Source organism: Hyaena hyaena, unplaced genomic scaffold, assembly GCF_003009895.1.
Source record: "Hyaena hyaena isolate Hyena2069 unplaced genomic scaffold, ASM300989v1 scaffold_49, whole genome shotgun sequence".
NCBI classification, from domain to species: Eukaryota; Metazoa; Chordata; class Mammalia; order Carnivora; family Hyaenidae; genus Hyaena; species Hyaena hyaena.
In genome coordinates, this window is record NW_024080681.1 from 2,058,697 (window position 1) to 2,083,311 (window position 24,615).

Genomic DNA, 24,615 nt, shown 5'->3' on the forward strand with positions numbered 1-24,615 from the left:
TTTCTAGGAGAGAGAGAGAGAGAGCGTGAGCAGGGGAGGGTCAGAGAGAGAGGGAGTCACAGACTGAAACAGGCTCCAGGTTCTGAGCTGGCAGTCAGCACAGAGCCTGACGCGGGGCTCGAACCCACAAACCGCGAGATCATGACCCAAGCGAAAGTCGGACGCTTAACCGACTGAGCCACCCAGGCGCCCTGAGCCAGAACAGTCTTTAGTTTTGAGCTAATTTTCTCCTGAGATCATAACTTTTTGAGTATTCTAGCCAATGTCCTACATTTACAAGGGTTTTTTTTTCCCCACTCTGTTTGTGGGAACACAAACTCTTCCCAGCCCCACGAGTGCCTGGGGACTGCTCCCCTGGTCCTTTCTGGTCATTCTTTCCCAGTTTCAGGTGGATTCCTCATAAGCGTGTGCTCATCTCTATCAGCTGAAAACTGCAGGGGCCCCTCTATAGACGTCAGGGCTCTCTCTGTTATACCCAGATTGCAGTATCCTCACCAATCAGAGACCACCAGGGAGACCGAGTCACGCATGCAAAGGCAAAGGGCTTTATTACGGGCTCGAGCTCGGGCTCACAGACTTCACCAGTGCCGTGGATCCGTGCTGAGAGCCCAGAACAAAGACAGAGTGGGGTTTTTATAAGGTTTGTGACAGGGGAGTTACAGAAGTTGTGACGTGAGAACAGTGATCCATTCGTAATTATACAGCATTGTTGACAGCGGGTTTAACCATACATGTTATCCAAAGTATCTGTTACTTTTGGCAGGATCCAATTACAACATTTAGAGTACTCTTCAACTCAACCAACCATAGACTAATGGGTTAACTTTTACCTTAGGCAGCTAAGATTTATCTATAGTTGCTGGCCTTTCTTGATTGGGCGTTGCCAAAGTAGTGCGGTGGAGTGAAGTGGTGGGCAGTTTCTTCAGCATTGGGCAATGTGTAGCTGCCTGATAGTTAAAGAGGGACTGAAACTTAGGCCTTCTAGTTTAGAGGAGAAACTTAAGGCCTGTCATGGAGTTTGTATGGTTTAGACATGTGTCCTTACATCTCCTCTCTGGCACTCTTCTCCATAAGCCCAGCTCTGTCTCCCATTTCCCCCAGCAGGGGTACAGCCCCTGGAAATGCTCCCCAGGTTGCAAACTGGGGAAATGATAGAGCTCTGCTCTTGTGTTTCCCTTTTCTCAAGTCCACTGTCCTATGCTGCTTGTTGCCAAATGTTTGAAAACTGATGTTTCATATATTTTGTCCAGTTGTTTAAGGTGAGAAGACAAATCTGAATACTCTTATTACATCCGGGCTAGAAGCAGAAGTCTTTGCTAGACACTTCTGAATATGAGAAGTAGAGATGGCTCACTTAAAAAGATTCAACCCACCACAGCCCTGTAATAAGATTCCAAACAACACTGTTTATATTATTAGTAATTACAATATGGGGCTCCTGGATGGCTTTGTCAGTTAAGCGTCCGACTTCAGCTCAGGTCATGGTCTTGTGGTCAGTGAGTTTAAGCCCTGAGTCAGGCTCTGTACTGGCAGCTCAGAGCCTGGAGCCTGCTTTGGATTCTATGTCTGCCTCTTTCTCTGCCCCTCCCCTGCTCATACTTTCTCCCTCACTTTCTCTCAAAAATAAACTTCAAAAAAAATAAATAATTACAACATGATGCCCAGCTGTTCTGTTCTACACTGCTCCTTACTACACCAAGTCTCCCCTCAACGTTATATTTGAAGAGAACTGTTTACTGCCTAACTTCATTCTCTTATTGACTCCCAAAGCAAAATTCTCCAATGTCTTTAATAAATGCCAAACAGCTTTTTACACCAGCTTTGCACAGGACAGGACCTCTATCTCTTTCTCACAGAGTTGTACCCTGTCTACTCTACATGGCGTGACACTAAAACACAACAATATGCTGTCAGACAGACATTGTCATAACATCCCATATCCTCACCCAGGGCAGCCTGTGGCACTCAGCCTCTCACACGACAAAATCAAATCCAAGATTCAGCACTAAAAATACCTCGTTTTTCTGAAGTGAACCTCTTCAGAGGTCTCACAAGAATTCAAAAGAGAATTGTGAGGCTGCAAGTTCGTGTGTTGAGAACCACAATCTCAGAGAATTGCAGGGACCTTTGAAGCCCTGCCCACGGGTCCAGGAAACACCCTTTGTAGATGAGCTCCTTCCCTACACAAGTGTGAGAATGAGGCTATGGCCCTGGAGACTGAACACTAGGAAACAGAAACCCTGCTGAATGTATTCTTGCACTGACATTAGACACAAAAATACCCAGAAAAGCATGCTTTTCTGTCACAGTCAAATAAAGTAATCACATGTAAGCATTTCAAAGCAATTGCATTGACATTCTCACTTGATCCTGACAAGTCTGTAAGTATAAGGCAGGCAGCACAGTCTCCAGCAAAAGATGCAGGGAGTGAGCCTCACAGAGGTTAAGTACTTTGAACAAGGTCAAATAGCTAGTTGGTTGGCAGAGGAGAGCCTTGAACTTCTGGAGGTCTTCTATCTCTCAGTCAAGAGCTCTTTCCATGATGCCCTGTTTTTTCTTTTCTTGAATCAGAAAAGGGAACAACTTCCAGAGTCACTGTTGACCTTAGACCAAGGTTTCTCAACAGCAGCTCCATTTACATTTTGAGCTGGATAATGGGGGTGGGGGGGGGTGCTGTACTGAGCATTGTGGGCCAGCACTATCCCTGGTCTTCATCTGCTAGATGTCAGTAGCAACCTCTCCCCCAAGCCCTGACAAGCAAAAATATCTAGAATTGGCTACCATATTGTCAAATGGACCCAGTGGGGAGAGGAGGGACAAAATGGCCCCTCAGTTGAAAACCACATCCCTAAATGCCTGAAAATGCTGCCAGCATGTTTGATGAGGTGGCAGTGACAAAGTTTGTTCTGTAAAAAGATAAATACAAAAGTGAAAGAGAAGCTTGTGCTTATGCCAGTGAGCCTGGGACCATGTAAGTCAGCAGTGACGAACTGGAACTGCACAGCCCCTGGGAGTTCATCTAAAAGATACTCTTTCTGGCACCTGTCTGGCTCAGTGGTGTGAGTGTTCAACTCTTGATTTCATATCAGGTCATGATCCCAGGGTCGTGGGATCGACCCCCACATCGTGCTCTGTTTTGAGCTTAGAACCTGCTCTCTCTCTCTCTCTCTCTCCCTCTGTTCCTCTTCCCCTCTCGTGCTCTCTCTCTAAAAAAATAAAAATTAAATAAATAAAAAGGTTCTCTTTTTGCCCCCACCCTGAACTTAAACTTTTGTGTTCTCATTCCACCCCTTCAGACTTAGCCAACTGTGCATTACCCAAACCACTTTCCAAAAGACATTTCCAGAAGATAGCATGGAGTTAGTTAACTTGACAAAAGGCAGTATGGTGCAGGAGTTAAAATGCAGGCTCTGTAGACACAACAACACAAATGAACCTCACACAGTTGAGTGAGGGGAGCCATGTACAAAAAAGCGCATGTGGTACGAACCCACTTACATGATGTTCAAAATAGCCAGTACTAATGTCAGGAGATGTAAGTCAGAATAACAGTTACGTCTTTGGTGTTATTCCCTGGAGACAGGTTTGGGGGAACCATCTGGGAATAGAAATGTGCTCTGATTTGTTCTGGATGATGGCTACACTGGTTATAATTATATGTAGAAATTCACAAAAGTATACATTTAGGACTCATGCACCTTACTGTGCATGAATTACACTTCATATAAATCAATAAGCTTAGGAGCACCTGTGTGGCTCAGTCGGTTAAGCATCGGGTTGCAGCTCAGTTCATGATCTTATGGTTCAAGCCCCATGTCACACTATGTGCTGACAGCTCAGAGCCTGGAGCCTGCTTCAGGTTCTGTCTCTCTCTCTCTCTCTCTGTCTCTCTGTCTCTGTCTCTCTCTCTGTCTCTCTTTGCCTCTCTCTGTCTCTCTCTGTCTCTCTGTCTCTCTCTCTCTCTCTCTCTCTGTCCTTCCCTGCTCACACTCTTCTCTGTCTCTCAAAAATAAGCATTTTTAAAATTTTAAATAAATAAATAAATAAATAAGCTTCATCACCTTAAAAAAAATATCCACTCTGGAAGCCAATCGCCTGTGTTTGAGGATGAGTCTGGCTGCCTCGGGGTGTTTTGTGAGAGGTTAGAGAACTGAGAGGGGCATGGGAAGTACTCAGAAAATATGAACATCATTATCATTAAAAGGACTACAATTCTAACGAGCCAGGCAAAGGGAAGGATTGAGAGAGGTGTTTCTGAAGTCCCCTTTGTCCCCTTTGCCTCACCCCACCGCTGCCCTGAATGCACAGTGTTGCATTCCGTAGGGACAGTCTAACTCAACCTAGCCCCCTCCTCAGTAGGCATCCCCACCCCGGTGATCAAGACACACATGTCTGCTATTATTCTCTGTCTTCTTTAGTTCCTCCCGAATTCTCTCCGGAGGCTTGCTTCGGAGCTGCCCCTATTTGCAGAGCTCTTCATCAATAGACTGAATATTTACAGAACACAGCAATTTTGATTAAACAGTTCATTTCACTGGAGACTGGGGTATTGTGCTGGGTCTGCTTATGAGTTATTCTTGGCAGAAGCAGCCGTCGCTCTGAGCATACATTTCTTTACATCTCAAGGCCCAGCCTAAGGAGGACGGCAGGGAAGCAGATGAAATGAGGAACAGATGGCATTGCCCCATACCTTTCCCCCCAACTGTTTCTCAGTGGGGTTAGCGTGGTATCTCTGCTACTAACTGCTCCTTGCTGCCCTTTATTCTTCCCCTTGGAAACTGAGTCAGGAGAAAAGAAGCAAATGCAAGGGTGTGGAGGAAGGGCATTCAGGGGTGTATTGGCAAGAGCAAGCTCCAGATCCAGTATCCAGATGTGTGATTGATTAACATGGGGTTTAACTTTTCTGGACCACAGTTTTTGTTTTGTTTTGTTTTAGTCTGTTAAGTGATTGGTCTAGATTTGTGGACTTTAAACCTGTGTCATCCATGGAAACCCTCCAACAAACAGAATCTCAAGCAGAAAATGTTGACCCCTGAAGGCAGCATTGTTTGCACTGAAACAGAGGTAGGCAGTCAGGAACCTGCCTCTCAACTTGTGCATTCCCTCCCCACCCCCACAACAGCCCGCTCCACAGGGACCTCTGGCTTGCAATCCAAGGAGCACAATTTGAAGACAATTCAACTTGTCTATTTAAAAAAAAAAAAAAAAAAGATCATTTCCCAGCCAGCTAAAACACTGGTTGAAAATGGCCCCATTCCTACACATCCCACAAATTTTGATCAACAGACCCTCTGCACTTCAAGAAAACTCATAAGTAAAGTCCCGCATGCCACACATCTGTGTAGGAACAGCCTGTCAGTAAATATACAAAGACGTCAAGACAGTGGTCATGTCTGGACAACAAGAATATTACTATGATTATAGCAGGTTTCTCGTGGTTCTCACGTTCCCGCATCACCACCTACAGCAAACACCTTGCTAGTCTCCCAAGTGCCCAGGCCTGTGTCCCACACTTAAGGTCTTGCCCTCATTAGAGAAGCTAGTGCCAGCCTTAGACAGACAAGACACACACACACACACACACACACACACACACACACACACGAGTTGAACATGAGTGCAGCTCTACCAGGATACAAGCATGATGGAAAACTGTCTATCGTCCAAGAGGATTTACTCAAGTGTGTCCCAGAGACGGGATATTAGTCGCAGAGATGCGGGGACACACAAAGGAATGTGGGGGACAGAGGCGGTCTACTCCAAAGTAATTGTGTTTGAGAACCACCTCATAACATTTGTCCCTACTAGAGATTAAATACACAGTTAAGTAGTGACTTAATGTCTCTGGCTAACAGGAATCTTGATTAATGTTGCTTAATATAGTTCTCAAATTTATTTGACCACAAAATTCCTTTCTCCTCATAACCCTTATTAATATCTCGACAAACAGTTTCAGATCAGAAAAACCTTCACAAAGGCAGTTTTTAAAAACTGAATTTTAAGGCTTGAAAGAAAATTAGGAATTACAGGGGAAGGGAGGTAAGGGAAGGAGGCGGGCTCAGAGTCCGGAGGATTTAGAGGTGAGGACAAAACAAAGGATCACCAGTGATTCCAAAGAAGGTCTAGAACTCTCTTTGTATCTGTTAGTGCCTTTTTTCCAGATCATTCCTGGAGAGTGGATAGAGGCAGGGCTAACTGTGTTAGTAGTCCATCAGCTCACAACACAGAAGGGGACTATGGGTATCAGAAGTGACATGGTGCAGGGCACCTGAGTAGCTCAGTCTGTTAAGTGTCAGACTTCAGCTCAGGTCATTATCTCATGGCTCCTGAGCTGCGTGTCAGGTTCTGTGCTGACAGCTCAGAGCCTGGAGCCTGCTTCGGATTCTGTGTCTCGTTGTCTCTCTGCCCCTCCCCCACTCACACACACATACTCTCTCTCTCAAAAAATAAATAAACATTAAAAATAATTTTAAAAAGAAGGAGAAGTGAAAGTGACACAGTGCAGGGTCCCTGCCTCTACCCTTCTCTTCCTTTCAATATGGGCTCACTAATTATCTTATTAATTCAATCCAGCAAACAACCCACCTCTGTGCCAGCCTCGTGCTGGGTGCTGGGACCACATGAATACATAAGACACGAGTTGTGAAGCCAGCAAAGAGACAAAGAATCCCTCCCTCAGGATCTGCATGGGAGCCTAGGGAGCACACAGAAGGGGCCCTTTGCCTGACTGGTCATCAGAAAGTTCCTGAAGCATACATTCTTGTTCCTTCAAGCTGAGGGCTGAGGTGCAGGAAGGGAGGCAAGAGCTCGTGGCAGAAGGAATGGCGAGAGCAAAGTCATGGAGGCAAGAGAGGACGGGGGGTCGGGGACCTCCGAGTGAGTCCGGCTGGAGCAGCGTGTCAGAGAGTCTGTCAGGATGGGGAGGATGTGGCCAGAGAAGGGCGGGAAGACCAGTGCAGGTCTCAACAGGCTGGGCAGGTAGAGCTGATGCCAGCTTCTCCATCCATCCCCAACACCCTGCCTACTTTTGTCCATCTTCAGAAGACAGGCCCGGCTAGGTCCGGTGCCACCATGGCTGCAAGAACCCAGGTGCTCACCTCCGGACTCCTCACCACTCTTCCTCCCTGGTGACCACCCTAAAGCTCGCCTACCCGCCTGGCCCCAGCCCTTCATGGGGCGGTCCCACACTCCTTCTCCTGGCCAGTCATGGGCCAAAGCGGCCACCATCCCAGCCTCGCCTGCCCCCAGCTCCCGAGTACCTGGGGGTGCGCCTCCTCCCTGCAGAAGCAGACAAAGTGACAGCTCGTGTAGAACAAGGCCACACTGGAGACAGAATATAGAGGGGCCCTCCTCTTAGAAGGTATGATCTTCAGGGTAGATGCTGAATTCTAGTAACACATCCCTGGAGTGTTTTCAAATGCAGACACACTGGAGCCTTCTTCCAGCCTTTCTCTGGGCCATGACCTGGGTTCGTGTCCAGCCTCCGACTGGCTCTGGGCCACTGCTCCCCGCCCAGTCCTGGCCAGCAGGGCTTACAAGCCCGGCCTTAAGGTCCCACTGCTGCCCAACTCTGCTCCCTCCAGCATCGGTCCCTGAGTGCCCACTCATGTTTGATATGCTCTTGCTCCTGAATGCCACTGCTCTCTGCCAAGACCTCAGGCACTGCTGCACCCGGCCGCGTCTCCACTGACCTCGTGGAATTCTGACCAAGTGGAGAGCCCACCTCACCGCCACCTACATCTGGGACAGTGAGCAGGAGCATCCTGTTTTAAAGACTTGCCAATTTCCTCTGGAGTTCAATTTCTTCCAAAGAGCCTGGCACATCTCAGCTGCCAGTATGAACTGTGAGTTCCCAGAGATGCCAATGGCACTTTCCAACATTCATCACTTTTGACACATCTAAAATATCCTCACTCCCAGCACTCCTTGAACACCAGCGCAGATGGACCGGCTGCCGAGGAAGTGTCAGTCTCCGAGAGGTCTCTGAGAGCCCCGGGGCAGAAGCTTCCTGACTGAGAAGCATGTGCTCCCTCCCTGTGCCCCTTCTGAGGCTGAGCTGGTGAGTGGGCACTGCAGGGCCCCTTCACAGCCCTCACTGCCCAGCTTCGAAGCTCTATGCCAGCTTCCTTCTGTAGAGCTCCTCCCACCTTGGCTCCCCATGGCTTCAAGCACTTTGCTATCTTCCAGGCTCAGCTCTCCCAGAGAGGAAGCTGGCTACTTGGGAAGTTCTCTGTGGGGTCAGCTCTACTCTTTAAGGTCATGTGGAAGGAGCCCTGACCTCCTGACCTATCCAACCTCTGAAGTCAAGGTTGGATGTCAAGGGCCCGGGAGGCCAAGGTCAGTGAAGGCATGGCTAGAGTCAGGACAGGCAGATGCCTAGCTAGGCAGAGGTAGGCCTGGGAAGACAGATGAGGCTGGTGGTAACACTGGGTCCCAGGCAGACACTGAGAGGTCAGCTCCCAGAGCCCTCTTGGGCATGGGAGGGTTCCAGCAGCAGGTGCACTTTGTCTTAAGATTATTTTTTGAAGAAGGAAAACACACGGCTCGAATTAAAAGAATATAAAATAGCTAGATTTGCAAAGTTCTGCCCACCCTCTCATGTCCTCATCCAGAATCACTTTTTTATTGATTTCTCCTGTATCTTTCCAATGTGTTTTTATGCAGATAAAAGCAAATGTGAATTTACTTATTTATCTCCCACTTTTCCACAGAAGGTATCACACTCTTGATACCATTCCTTACTTGACTTTTGTCACTTAGCAATACATTCAACACATCTTCTCATCAGTACAGAGTGTTTCTTTGGTGTAGCCTCATACTATTCCACTGAGGGACATGTCCCCAGGTTGGTTATCTGGTCTGCAGATGGACACTTGAAATGTATCCAGTATTTTACAATTACAGACAACACTACAATGACCTTGTATTAATTTCACCTCATGTGCAGATACATCCACAGGGTAAATTCCCAGGAAAGGAATGCTGAGTATACAGCAAGTGCATTTGTAACCATCATGGCTGGCACCAATCCCCCTCTATCATTATTACATTGTTTGGCATTCCTGCTAGCCTTACCGCTGAGGAGTGTGATCAATTCTTTAATGTTTTCCAACCCAATAAGAAAGACCTGTGCCTCGGTATAATTTTAATTTATATTTTTCTTCTTCTTAGTGGGGTTGAGGATATGTTGTATTCCTTTTTCTGTGAAATGCACCTTTATGGTCTTATTTTTCTATGAGTTGTTGGTCTTTTTCTTCTTCATTTCTAGGCACTCTTTATATATCAGGGAGATAAGACCTTTGTGTTATGAGTTGCAGTTATTTTCTTTTTGTTATTGATATTTTGACTTTGCTTATAATATTTTTTATTTTATTTTATTTTATTTTATTTACTGAGTTGGCCATGTATAAGGTTTTTGCTTGTTTTAATGCTGTCTAAGTTAATAATCTTTTCCAGGTTCTGAATTGTGAGTCACAGAGAAATTTGTCCAAATTTTCTCCTAGTCATTTTATTATTTTCATTGTTTCATTTAAAAATTTGATCCATTTGAAATTTTTCTGGTATATGGTGTGAGGTGTGGTTCCAAATTTTATATCTTTCTATCTTTCCTTTTCTTTTTTCATTTTTTTCAATGTTTTATTTATTTCTGAAAGATAGAGAGAGACAGCGTGAACAGGAAGGGTCAGAGAGAGAGGGAGATACAGAATCTGAAACGGGCTCCAGGCTCTGAGCTGTCTGTCAGCACAGAGCCTGACATGGGGATCAAACCCACGAACCGCGAGATCAGATTTGACCTGAGCCAAAGTTGGACACTTAACCAACTGAGCCACCCAGGTGCCCCTATATCTTTCTATCTTTTGCCAGGTCCGCCATAACTATTTATTTAAAAATCTTTTAATGTTTATTTTTTTGAAGGTGGGAGAGACAGAGCATGAGCAGAGGAGGGGCAGAGAGAGAGAGGGAGACACAGAATCTAAAACAAGCTCCAGACTCTGAGCTGTTAGCACAAAGTTCACACAGGGCTCAAACACACAAACTGCAAGGTCATGACCAGAGCCAAAGTTGGACACTTAACCGACTGAGCCACCCAGGCACCCCACACAACTATTAATTTAAAAGTCCATCCTGGGGCACCTGGGTGGCTCAGCCAGATAAGCATATGATTCTTGAATTCGGCTCAGGTCATGATCTCATGGTTTGCAGGATAGAGCCCTGTGACCCACTCTGTGTCAACATCATGGAGTCTGCTTGGGATTCTCTCCTCCTGTCTCTCTGCCCCTCCCCCAGCTGCTCACTCTCTCCCTCTCTCTCTCTCAAAATAAATAAACATTTGAAAAAGAAAAATAGAAAAGAAAAGTTCACCCCACTTCACCCCTTTACCCCACTGATTTAACAGGCCACTGCTATGAAATCCTGAATTCCTATATGTACTTAGGGGTTCTGGATTTCTGTTCTAGGCCACTGGTCTATCTGACCATGCACCAGTACACACAGTTGCATTATTGAATTTTTATGGTAAGTTTTATTACTGAGTAAGGAGAACCTTTCCTCATAGTTCTTTCTTTTTTCTTTCAGAGTGTTCTTGGCTATTACTGACAAGCTGAGCTCTGTCACTCGGGTTCTCCCCTTGCTCACAGTTGTATTCTCTCTCCTACAAGGAGGCCAGCCTATACCTTGCAGGCTTCCAGCCAGAGAAAGAGCCAAGCACAGCTCACTCCCCAAACAGGTCAAAGGTGCTGTCCTCCTGGGAGAGTCTCCGTAGGGCATGTCTATGCACCTATTTGAGACAACTGTGTTGGGAAAAAGCCAAGTGTGAGACCTAGGTCTTCCTAGGGGCTTCCTAGAGGCTTCAGCCAGCAGATTCCCAACACTGATGTTCTGGTTCATTCGCCTTTTGAAATGAAGGTGACCCCATATCACTTTGGCATGAAGAGTTATCCTATCTGACATTCTATTGGTTCATGGTAAGTTACTGACAGGGCGTAGAAGGACCGTTCAAAGAGAAAGATGTTGCAATAGCAACACCAATCACTACTTCTGTTAAGCCAATACCAGATAGCCATCTCTATTCATTGAGAACTTGCTACATTTCAGGCATGTGGGAGGCACTTTACACGTTTATCTCACTCCAAAGAGGGGCCTCCTTTTGGCACAAAGGCACAGCTTCCTTGCCAGGACATGTGAAGTGCTGCCTAAAAGAGGTAAACAGAATTCACAGAAAGGTGCTAAATAGGCTGGCAAAAATTTTTGCAGATAGTTATCTGGAAGGAACTCTTCTGGGTCAAGTCATGAGATAAAAGAGATCTTAGGTAAGCTTTGAAAGGAAAGAGAAGCTGTATATTGAATGTCTGTAGTATACATTTCACCAAGTCTCATATTCATGCTGGCAATTTAAGAGAAGGAAATGGAAGCTCCAATAGGTTAAGTGAATATTTCGGGATCACACAACTAATAACTGATAGAGAATCAAATACAGGGCCAGCTGCCTCCAAAGCCAGTGCCCTCCCCTCTACACTGCTCTGCCTCCACCATCACTTCCCCTGGTCCCCCAGAAATTGTTGGAGTACATGTCTGTGGTCTGATGGAGACAAGCAGCAGTGAGCTGTGCCTCTAGACACAGGCAGGGAAGGCAAGACAGAGGTGTAGAAAACTATCATAGGGAAAGCGAAAAGAGGGTAAAAGCACATGGCCAAAAAAAGTCTTGCAGTCTCAGAATCTAGACATATGGAGATAGAGGTAGAGAAGTGGGATTTTGGGCCTGGTTTGATTTATTAGCCGGCTGCTGGTCTTGGGCCGACCACTGAACCACTCCTTATTTCTTTCATCAGGAAATGAACATGCACATGATGGGGACAGCTGTGCTGCAGACCCCAGGGCCTGGGGACCCTCAAAAGAGATACGGTCTCAGGAAAGCTGAAGGGCTCAGGGAGTAGTCTACAGCCATGACCTCCAGCTCTAGGAATAGAGAGGTGACTATATTGGCCACACATGGGCTCGTCTTTCTTGCCCATTCCATAGTAATTGTCTCACCTCAGGACCAGCCCTTGATTGGAATCCCCATGATTATCTGGGTAATTGGTGATACTACCCACCAATGGGATTCCTCTGGCTGCCTTCACATCAGCCACCCTATGGCTCTCTTATTCTTCTACCATCAAAACACTTACCAAGCTACATAACAATTGTCTACTCACTTACTTCCACCATAAGACCATGAGGTTCTTGAAAGCACAGTTTGTCTTGTCCACTATTGCATCTTCATGGCTAAGCACCAGCCCTGCTACATTAGTATGTGCTCACTAACTGTGTGCTAACACACATGAATACATGAATAAATGGGCCATGGTGGTTTGTCAGCCTCTAAGATCATACCCAATGACTCGCCCTTTCAGCTCTAGCCTCAAGAAGGCTCAGAGATCAGGTCAGGCTCATTCCTTCATCAGGTGGCCCCCAAGCCCTAGAGACTATAACCCACATGGCTTCAGTTCACATTCCCCACCCATGATTTATTTTTGCCTTAAAGAATAGCCTTAGGACTGTTTGGCCAAGTTAATGCTTAGTGCTTTCCTCCTGCTGCAAGTATTTACTTTTGCAAAGCATCAGGTTCAGATTCCGGCCAGGGAGAGGGGCACATTCCTGGGGGAAACACAGCTAGGAACATGACCCAGGTCATGCTGCTCTGCTCTCACTTTTCTTCTCGCCTGGCTTCACAACTTCTTCTCTCTGGCATCTTTTACTCATTGCAACTCAGAGATGAGACAGTCTTAGGACTCACACATCTTAGAAACAGAGGGATCTTCTCCCAGGCCCTCAGTGTTCCAGAGGCAGGCCCACCTGGTTTGGGAGGAAAGCCACGTCTAGAACCCTGGCACAGCTGACTAAAAGAGATGAGGATGTCTCACTATACCACCATGGAGGCCTCAGGGCTGGGAAGATGAGGAAACCAAGGCCCAGAAAGTTAAATAACTTGCTCAAGGTCAACGAGGACAAGTTAACAGGAAACTAGCACCTCATATATCTTCCAACACACAGTCAAACCAATAGCCAAATATGAGAGGAATAGTTGAGCGTCTAAAGCCACAATGCCTATAAAAGCAGGTACAGTAGACCCAAAAAAGAACATGTTCAGTTGCTTGCCTTGTGTGACATGCCCTCACTTCAGGCTCCAGGCCATCTTCAAAGTTGCCACATAAATGTAGTACAACCCAGCCACACGTGGCATGACCACAGAGTACAGCTCTAAGACTGATTCCACAACCCTGTGGTCAGCACATGTCCTGTGGGATGTTGAAGGCCTCACAAAGGAGGTATGTGGGTCTGGGCAGGTGGCTGACTTCCAGGACTTCAAGGGAGCCACGCTTGGCATTAGGCCCAGCCCAAATACCTCCTGTGTGACTTTGGTCAAGACTCTTATCCTCTCCGAGACTTAGTTTCCTTTAGGAATAGCACTTACTTATAGGGATGTTATGAGGATTGGATAAAATAAGGTGTTCTGAGTTACTAGTGAAAAGTAAATGATAGCCTCACAACAGCCTTTTATATTATACCCACTCCCCAGCCACCCATCATCACCTTTAATGAGAACATTCAGGGTCTTATGCAGTTCTTCGGGTTGGAAATAATTGTGGCTGACACTCTGTGGGGGACTTACTTGTAAAATTGTTTCAATTCCCATGTCAGCAAAATGATCTCCCCATTTAACCACACCAAGTGGTTCCTCATAGTAGAAATAATTCTCTGTAAGGAAAAGCTCTCTGCATCAAGTTCATTGCAGCTCTGCTTATAAAGGTAAAAAAAATTGGAAACATACTGCTTGTCCCAGATAGGGCAGTGGATACATAAATTATGAAACATCCCCTCAATGGAGTATTACTCAGCCTTTAAAAATGATGAGGATGAGCACTGTAGGAATATAGAGAGATGTTTATTATATAATGGGAAATGAAAAGAGCAAAAAGCAATTATATTTGTATAGTTACATGAAAAATATATTTGCTTCAAAAAAAAAGAAAAATATATTTGCTTCTAGATATAGAATAGAAACACAGAAAAATAAAAAGTCAATTAATTAGGATGATAAGAATGTGAGTATATATTTTTGAATGTTGTTTTCTGCTATTACTCTGCTTTTGTGCAACAAATATATATTTTTAAAAGAATCGGGAAGAAAACATGATACTTGCTCCAGAAACAGTTTGGCTGAAAGCAACTTTCATTTGTGGGAAAATGCTTGGCATAGAACAAGCACTTGGGAAGTGCTAGAAAGGGGAATGAATGAATGAATGAATGAGTGGATAAATAAATGAAAAGAGTACCCCCACCTCAATATCAGCATCAACGCTTTGCCACTGGAAAGCCAAATTAGTGAAGGATTTGTGTTGTCTTTTTCCATTCAAGCCACCGTCCCAAGGTCTGTTTGGAAATGCCATCCTGGGTCTGCCCTTTCTCTGAAGCTGAGAATAAGAGGGTAGACGAGGCATTGTATATCTCAGCAGGCACAAAGTAAGATAAAGTATTACAAGGCTTAGCAGAGTGTCTGCCACAGAGTAAAAAGAAAAGCTGACTCCTTGTATGGCCATCAGTAGTGCACAAAAGCAGAGCCAGACTTGAAGACACAGCCTGAATCTTCGCTGAAGAGATACAGAATTCCTGCCCACCAGTGCTCCCAGGGTGCTTATCTCAGTGAGGTGGGTGGCTCTGGGCTGGGAAAAGACTCAAGTACTCCTAGAGCTCTTGACTGTGATACCATCTGACAATGCCCTAAACCCCATAATTAGAGTTAAGGTCATCTGCCCCGACCCATCCTTCGGCTCCTTGTAAGCCTTGCTTGGTCATTGTGTAGGACATGTCAAAGACAGACAGGTGAGGAATAAGGGGAAATGAAGCTCAAAGTCAAGAATTAGACAGTTGTAACCATGTGAATCTACCCCTAAAACCAAGAGCACACTGCATACACTGTGTGTTAGCTAACTTGACAATAAATTATATTTTTAAAAAAGACAGTCATTATAAAATTTTGAAACAGGAACATCATTCAGTTCATCCGTTTATTAAAACAGCACTTGGCAACCTGATTTTAAACCAAGATCCACCATTCCACGAGATGCTGAAGAACTTGTGCCTGTCCAGCTCCTAGGGAGCTTACCCTCTGACTCTGGTCAGACACCTACATCACAGTCTCTTGACTGTGTAAGAATTCCAGCGTTACCCACTGTGGTGGGAGAAAAAGACATGGAGTCTGAGGATGAGGCTGGCAGACAACAATTCTGGCAGGTGATTGAGGGGGTCCTAGGTCACCTCAATTGTTTGGGGGCATTTCCCATAGGCAAGATGAGACCCTAGCAACCCTCTTCTTGACTCAAGACACACTTCCTCGTTGACATCGAGGGGCCTTACTTAGCAGGATGAGCCTTTGTGAGGCACAGTATGTGAGCCCTCTGAGTTTTATAGCAGTGAGAGGAACAGAGTACTGAAAACCTGGCTGGGTTGTGGGTTGGGACTCCTCTCCCCCAGCACAGTAAGAAGATGCTTGCTTGAATGTTGGGAAAGCTGAGTTCTTTTGATTCTGCTATTAACCAGATGCACAGTTTGGACCATGTCAGTTGGCCTCTCTGGGTCCTACTTTCAACTGTAACATTAGGAAGTTGGACTAGGTCATTCTGGTCCCTGGTCCCTAGGGAGCAACGGTTGAGGGTGGGCAAAGGGCATCACTGAGCTATTTTCAAACAAGTTGTAAAGAAAGATTGTATCACACAGGTCAACTAAATGTTGAGTTTGTTTGCTTTTCCCTGGAATTCTAGCTACCGATTCTCTCCAGATGATTAGAAGAGTAAATTGACGGTGTTGTCTATACCCTTACATAAAAAAAGCAGGAAAATTAATTACTCCTCAATAAATGTGTGATATTTAAGATGCACAGAAAGAGAATTAAAAGCAGGCAGTAACCAGGCTGGGTGCCATGACACTGCATGGTCTTCAAGTCCCTTTTATCCCTAACTTTCTCTGGCCAAATGATTTGGTTTCCCAAGGATGGCCTCCCCAGGCACCCCTGGTCATCTGTGGCCCAAAGGAACTTGGAAGGGTCTTCTAGGTAAGCCAAAGCTTCCTCAGGTCTTGGAGGACTAGACATGTCTCAGTCTGATCTTATCATTTGGTTCAAAGTCAGGGCTGGAGCACTCCCTACAGACAGATGTCAACCCCCAAAGGACTCAGAAAAATCCTGCCTTCCCAGGCCAGCCCACTCCTGCACAAGTAACTGACACAGAAAGCCTGCTCTTTAGCCTATAGTGTCCTGGCTTGAACCCTAAGTAATGTGGAGAAACCACAGTATTGCATGGCGATAGTTTATTTTTTCAACATTTTAAAAAATGTACATCTAAGGGACTATTATCATCATCAAAATACAGAACATTTCAATCCTCCAAAAGTTTCCCTTTTGCCTTTTCCATCCCTGGCCCCTGGAAACCCCTGGTCTGCTATTGAGAGCTTCGCCTTCCCTAGAATGTCATATAAATGGAATCACGCAGTATGCAACCTTTCAAGTTCGGCCTGTTTCACTTAAAGGCCCACAGCCGTGGGCCTAATCTGCAATGCATTTTTGATTCATCCATGCTACATGCTTGCATGGACCACAAATTGGCTCCCTTTTATTGCTGAGTGGTATTCCATTGTAGTAGATTCCTGTATATATTTCCTCATTTACCAGTTGATGGGGATTTGGGTTGCTAATGGTTGGGGCTACTGTGAATAACGCTGCTGTAAACACTTGCATCTTTGTGCAGACATATGTTTGAATTTCTCTTGGGTAAGCTCCAAGGCTTGGACTTGCTGAGCCTTACGGTACATTTACCTCTATAAGAAATTGTCAAACAGTTTTCCAAAGTGGCTGCAGTATTTTGCAATCCCACCAGCAATGCGTGAAAAGTTCTAGCTGTTCCACATCCTCACCTACACTTGATGTTGTCCATCTTTTTCATCTTAGCCATTTGAGGGGAGGAGAGGTGCTATCTCATTGAGGTTTCAATTCGCATTTCTCTCATGAATAATGATGCTGAGCATCTTTTCGTGTGCTTACGTGCTATGTGTATATCTTTTTATAGGATGTAGCTGTTTAAATCTCTTGCCTGTTTTATAATCCATTGTTTGTCTTTTTATACTTGAACTGTGTTTTTTATATATTCTGGATAAAAGTCCTTTTACAGATATATGTATTTTAAATATTTTCTCCCAGTCTGGCTTGGCTTTTCATTTGCTCAGTGGGATCTTTCAAAGATAAGATGTATTTAATTTATCAATTTTTTCTTTCATGATTTGTGTTTCGGTGTCCAAAAAACAAAAAAACAAAACAAGCTTTGCTTTTCTCAATGCCACAAATATTTTCTCCTAGAGTTTTTATGGGTTTTGCTTCTAAATTTAGTTTGATGATCCACTTCAAGATGATTTTCATTCCTCCAACAATTTTCTTGTGGCAAACTATCATAGTAGTGAATGTTTACATAGCACATGATACATGTCTATCACAATTACAGAATGTATTAATACTAACTCATCATAATTCTCTGAGATAGGTACTATTATTTCTCTATCTTATAAATGACATGACGAGAAAATTCAGCCACATCAAGGTTAAGTAATTTTCCCAAGGTCACACAAGTAGTAAGTGTTAGAAATGAACCTCAAACCCAAACCACATGGCCCTAGTCTGGGTGCCTGGCCATGACACTCTACAGCTCCTTGCTCTACTGGCTAAAGTTTTAATGTGGGCAAAACCAGACCTAGGTTTTTCTTTCATGGAGCTTATCATCAAATAAAGAAAACAGGTATTTACGTAATGACTGTTCAAATAGAAAATTATAACTGTGAAATCACCTAAGAGAACAAATAAGAGGGAAATGTGACCAAGTCAGGAAACTCAGAGAGATTTTCCCTGGGGAAATGAAGACTGCACTTCAACGTTGAGAAAGAATGATGTTAACTAGGCAAATAGGACATAACAGCAAAGCATGTGAGGCCAATGGACCACAGGGGGAAAGACCAGCAGGAAGGTATGTCACACACTGCATGTTGGATAAAAACTCAGAATAATCATCAACAAGGATGGCAATTTTTATTATCATTTCTTTCTCTCCACTTATTCCCTCTGTTGCCCTTGAGCTAGAGTGGCCAACTCATCCTGGTTTGACAGGACAGTTGGTCACCCTACCTTGAACTTGTTCAGGGCAGAATGTGCCCGTGACCTTGAAACCACTTGAAGGAATTAAGCACCATTATCCCCAGAGGATTCCAGTACAAATGGAAAACTTTTCTCAATGGCATACTCTCCCATAATCAGATTTTTTGAAAGACAAAAACTCATTCTGATTCTAGCCCGAGTTGCAGAGGAGTACAGCCTAAGAAGAAAATCTGGAAGGAAAAAAAAAGTCTCTCCAGCAAGAAAACAGCCTCTAGTTACTGTCTTCCCTGGAATCTCCAAGGAGAAATGAATTGTAGTCTCAGGCTACAGGATGGCTAGCAAAATCAGGCCAAAGTAGACAAAGTAAACCAAAGTAAACAAAGTAAACCAAGTAGACTTGTGAAAATAGCTTTCCTTCTATCCCTTATCATCTTATTTCACAACAAAATGATGATGGGAAAAATTCAAGATGGCGGAAATCAGAGAAGCATTCCTAACTGCCCCCATGGACGCAATCTCCTTATCACCAAAGATCAGCAACAGCTAAGAGCTGAATCTCTAAAGCCCCAGGAATGACTAACTTCTGATTCAAGTTTTTCCATCCTGCCATCATGCTAGAAATTCTGAAGTCAGTGTTGTGCATGTACACCTCACCAGCCTGGCCACAGCAGCCAGGGAAGAGCTATGGCTACATTTATCTCATAGTTCTTACCCTGAACAGTAAGAACATGGCTGGGCAAGTTTTCAAGGGTGTCTTCCAGAGGGCCCCTCTCATTAGTCCCAGGTCTGGGAATATTTTCAGCAGTGCATATTAACAAAGTCACAAAGTTATTAAAGGACACACACGTGGGTTAGCAATTTAAGTAATGAATATGAATATAGTTCACAAACAACTCTGGGAAGGGCATATTAATACCTGTGGCTGCTGTATTATGCACTTGTGTCCTCAGCACCAGCCACACAAGGTGTTCAACAAACCTGGAACTGAGCAGAAGCACCCGGCCCAAGCATCATGGGTGGAAGACAGAATGACTGTTTCCTACCAAGGCCTTCTACAGCAGAATCCAAGGCTCTTTCCTGTGCCAGCTCATTTGCCTGCAGTCACCACCTAATAATGTCCTTAACCAAAAGAAAATTAAATAATTTGTTCTTATATGAAACATCAGGAACCTTAAACCTGGGAACTGATTTAGGAATGGAGAAATCACGGGCTGCAAGGAATCTAATATTAGAAATGCAATGGCCTGCACCCAGCTTCTGATTCCGACTGATTTTGAGGAAGTTCTGCTCCACCAGAAACTTGCTGTCATGCAGAGGGCAACCCCAAGCCTCCTTAGCCCGTCAACCCGCTTTCCAGGCTATAGGGGCTGACTCCCTCAAAGGGTTCCACCGTTTACCTTTAATAGTTTCCCTCTCAAAACCACAGCCTCATCCCCAGGTTATCTGTTCTAAAGACAGGAGAAAATAACGACATCAGAAGACACACTTGGAGAAGGAGCTACACATTTCCTCACTCATAACAGAATCATGGTGTGTTCTCACAACTTGCTCACAGAGTTGCTGTGAGGTTTACATGAGTTAATGGAAAGAAGACTGTCAGAAAAGCACCTGGCACAGAGGAAACGCTCAATAAATAGTGGCTTAAAAAGTACAGGAAGTCAGTTTGGATACATATGCATATATAAACAGATATGAACAAGATCACACCTAAGGAGCTAATGATTCTACTTCAAAAATGACACCAAGAAAATAGTCATAGATTTTCTAGACAAAGATTTATGTAGAAAGATGGTCATCAGAGAGCGTTGTTTATAAAAAAGAAACCCAAAACAGCCTAAATGTCAAACAATAATGGAATAAGTACACAAACTATGCACTTTTCAAAAACATGGTTTTTTTTTAATTTTTTTAATCTTTATTTATTTTTGAGAGAGAGAGACAGAGCCTGAGCAGGGAAGGGGCAGAGAGAGAGAGAGAGAGGCAGACAGAATCCCAGGCAGGCTCCAGGCTCTGAGCTGTCAGCACAGAGCCCAATGCGGCGCTCAAACCCACAAATTACAAGATCATGACCTAAGTTGAAGTTGGACGCTTAATTGACTGAGCCACCCAGGGGTGTTTTTTAAGAATTTGTAATGCTATAAGAAAATTATCATGACAGGTGAAGAGGGATATGAAGTCATTTGCGTAGTAAGAGTTCAATTTTAGACACACCAAATAAATATTTATGGAACAAATATCTCCACAAGAGAAGGAAATACTCCAAATATTACTTGTGTTTTTCTCTCAGGAGTGAGATTCCTTACTCATTTCAGCATTTTTCAAACTATATGTACATATACTATGAGTTTGTATTAATTCTACAAATAAAATATAAAAGAGTCTATTACAATTCCACAATTCTAAAATAAATTGCATGAAGTTCTAGACTAGGCCAGTGGCAGGGGACAGAGAAGACAAGCCTGATGATGAATCCTCAGTACGCAGTGACCCATGAGGGTCACCAAGGGAACAGAGAACATTCCAGAACAGCTCTAAGTTTTCTAGCTTGAGCAACAGCATGGACAAATAATGGTGTTTTGAATCATCGGAGACAAAGGAAGAAAACTGGATTGGGAGGAAAGAAAATAAATTCAGTCCGGCTTCACTGGGTTTGCAGTACCAAAAGGAACCCCTGGGAGAGGTGGTCAGTCAAGTGCTGGCTATAACACATGGCCAAGGCCAACATTTTGGTACACATGTGGTATGGGTGACAGCAGGACGTCCTTGACACTGTGGCCTGGCCCAGAATGCACCAGCATTCTCTGTGTTCTGTAAAGGGGACAATCAGACTCTGCCCCCATGGAGCCTCAGACACTTGAGCTCTAGAGCTCCACCCCTTCCTTCTACCCAAAATGTGACCTGAAGTGGCCCCTGCCTCCCTCAGTCCCAGAGACGACTGCTGCATTATAGTGAAGAGCCTCACAGAGATTCACTATGACTTAAATGCTGTTTGGCGCTACGGCTGCTACTTCCATTGAGGATGGCCAAGCACTCTCAGAGTTAACCACATACAACTTACTACTGCATATTCTGCAGGAATGGAGTGGAAGGCAGTGGCCACTGCCTCATGCAATGGACTCCTTTCACAATAACATATAAGGAAACCATCTCAGGCTCCAGGACCAGAAAAGTGTAAGCAACTAGACACCATGAATCCCCTAACTGTTCCTGTTTCCCTCTGTAATTTGGCCAAAAAGAAGCTCAGAATAAAATCTGTGGCCTATCTTCAGCAACATTACATGATCTCACAGTGTGCCTTTTAGAGTACTAATCCATTAGCATTTGTCTTTATTGTTTTACCTCCACCCCTTATTTTCTTATTGTCCCTATTTCTTCAACTATAAATTTTTGTAAACTACTTAAAGTCTAAAATTTTCTTCCATGTCACACCCACTCAGTGATTCTGTTTCTATCTCCTGGAGTTGCACAAGAGAATTCTAGGCTCTCTTCCCCATAATAGCCCTTCAACCCTCGTGTCCTCCATGAAATCCTTTTTTTTTTTTTTTTTTCAGGTATGAGTCTCACTTTTCTCAGGAGTTTGTCCTAGATGTGAGCTCTTAAAGCATCTTTCTTTCATCCTTCTAAACTCACATGATACCTCATCTTCTCTTGGCATCTTCTCTAGCCCCTATTCAGGGTATCCTTCCACTATAGCATGTAAAGCAACCACATGCATTGACTGGTTCTCACACTTGCCTCTACCATCGGATAAGGGACTCCTGAAAAACAGAAGTGGTGCCCTGTGTGCTTTCAAAGAATACCTAGCCAGGGCCCAAGGCATAATATGATAACATATGTTTAATAAGTTTTTATTGCAGAAATAAATGAATGAATATATACATATATATACATAACTTCCTTACTCCTATATGTGCCAAAAGAAAGCCAAGCCCCCAGGAAGAAAAGGGAAAAGCCAGTTCAGTTCAGTTGTTTGTGGGCTTCTCCATCTGACAGCTGTTTCTCCATAGGACTCTCCTAAACAGCCTTGAGGGCAGAGCTTATTCTCCAGCTAAATCTAGAGTAAATGCACATAAGACAGAATTGGTCCTCTGAGGGCAACTAGGATAAGTTTTCCCAGAAAGAAAGGATCTCCCAGATCAAAAATGCAAGATGCTAGATGCTCCAGTTGGTATTTATTTTAACAACACAGCCTTACGTACGTGCTAATTATGTGCCCCGCATTGTTCTGAGCTCTTTACAAATATCTTATTTAATCTTGGTAACAACTTCATGAGAGAGGTACTATTTCTATCCCTGTTTTGTTTTCATATATAGTCTTCTTAGCATTTGAGTCAGCTATCCTGAAACGATAGATGTAGCTATTCCCTCACTAAGTAAAAGAAAATTAGTTGCATTTAGCACCAGTGTATTCATGGCAGAAAAATCAAACCTTAGCTTTTGACTGGAGACCTGGATGCTGTGGAATACCACATCACTCAGGACGCATTTATTGAGCACCTACCAGCTCACAGCCTGGTGGAGGAAACGGCACACACCTAAAACAAATAAATTACTGGGTCCCATGACAAGCACATTAGAATCAAAGATGCAATACAGTGCTGGCAGCAACAGGAAGTAATGATCTCTGACTAGATGAGAAGGCTTCCTGGAGGGTGTGATGGCTGAGTTCCATTCTAATGGATGGTCCAGGGCTCACCACAGAGCAGCACAGACGGGGGAGGGGAGTTGAGAGAGTGCAGAAGTAGAGGAAACCATCCGCAGTGGGTGGCAAGAGGGGAGGAGCCGGGAGTGAAGGGATTATCACTGGGTGGTGGCCTTGGCTACAATACCATGAAGCTCAAAGTCACTAATGGATATGATAGTTATTACTGTTCTAGGAAGATTCTTTGAGCAGCAGTGTGAGAGAGGATGTCATGTTCAAACAGAGAGAGGGAAGAGAGAGAGAGAGATGGATGGATGTTGGGAGACTGTGCAATCAACCAACCAAGAAACAGTGTGCGCCCGAGCTAGGACACTGGATTCTAGGCATATTTGGGAACCCAAAGTTTCAGATTGACTGGAAGGCTGGTGTAGGAGTGCAAGGTAACACTGCAGCTTCTACTTAGAAGACCAGGATGGCAGCAGCCAGTAAAATGGGAGCATGAACTGGGAACCCCCCTGGCAGGGGACGAGGACAAGTTCAAGCAGCCTCGAAGCTTGGGAAAGCCAAAAAGGGCGGCAGACATTTTCTTAATTATCACAGAGCAGTTCTTCAGAGTCTCATCTCCCTTTAATAAAATATGATGCATTTCATTCTGTCATCGTAGTGAAAAATCATTGCCCTTTGCTGGGAATTAATAACCTTTCAAATTAATAACCTTTGGGTAGGAAAATTGGTTTCATTAATACCTCCCCTTGCACTTTAGGTTCATCATCTCTCTGTCCTGCTGTCCCCTGAAACCAAAAGCCCAAAACTTATTGTCTGAGAAGCCTGAATGACTTTATGCTCAGAATGAATGGTTCGGATCCTCAGTAATTGGACTCAGTTGAGTTCACTGACAAAAAAAATGCTGGTGTGGCCTCATGTCTGCCCCTCAGTGCTGGAGAGCCCACCCTCAGCTGGAAGAGAGGATGAGGGCATCCTTCCCCAGCTCCTGGCCTGATCCCTGATCATGGCAGAAAAGATGTCACCCATCTTGGTGTCACAACCTGAGAACATAACACCTCCGCGGGCTTCTCACAGCCCCTGAGCAGAGGCCTTGGTCTTTGGCCAACACCGCGGCCTTGACAGCTGTTGGGCTACCTAACAGAGTCATGTGACTGCTCACCGTGACTCCAAAATGGCTCAAGATCAGGGTCAGGCTCCGCTAAAAGAGAGACTCGAAGACATTTTGAGAAAACTACAGAAGGTAAAATCTTGAAAACAATCTTTCTCTCCCTACCTCATTCTTCCACAGTCTTTGAAAGATTCTAAATGTGTATCTTTTATCCAAAGATAAAGGATGTACTTTTATTAGCCTTTACTGTTGAAAAACCCCTTAGACGCAGCCTTATCATCTAGGGCATAAAGTCCAGACTTCCCAGCATCCCAGGGCCAAGGACACTCCAACTGCCCAGCCTTGTCTTCTTCTTCCTCCTGCCCACAGGATACCACCCTCTGAAACCTAACTCTTCTGTCCCCGTAGTTCAGAAAGCCCTGCTTCCTCCCACCACCCAAGCACCCACCCCTCACAAGCCCTTGTCCATCCTTCCAGGCAGGATCAGCATCACTTTCCCTGAAAAGTCCTCCCTGAATGTTATTCCCACCATCCAGCAGAATCAGCCACTTCTTTGAGATTCTCTCCACCCCAACCCTACCTCGTCCATGCAAAGCTGCATGGTATAATGTGTCTACAAGTGACAACAGGCTGAGCTACATGAGCAAATGAATAGTGTCATCTAACTAAGGTGCTCTATTCACTGTC

The 24,615-nt window shown here is 44.5% G+C and overlaps 1 protein-coding gene across 1 annotated transcript in view; it reads left to right on the forward strand.

Moving 5' to 3' along the window:
* The window catches only part of LIPC (lipase C, hepatic type), a 134,075-nt gene that overhangs the window by 78,595 nt on the left and 30,865 nt on the right, over positions 1-24,615 (forward strand). The gene's annotated exons all lie outside the window — the stretch shown is intronic.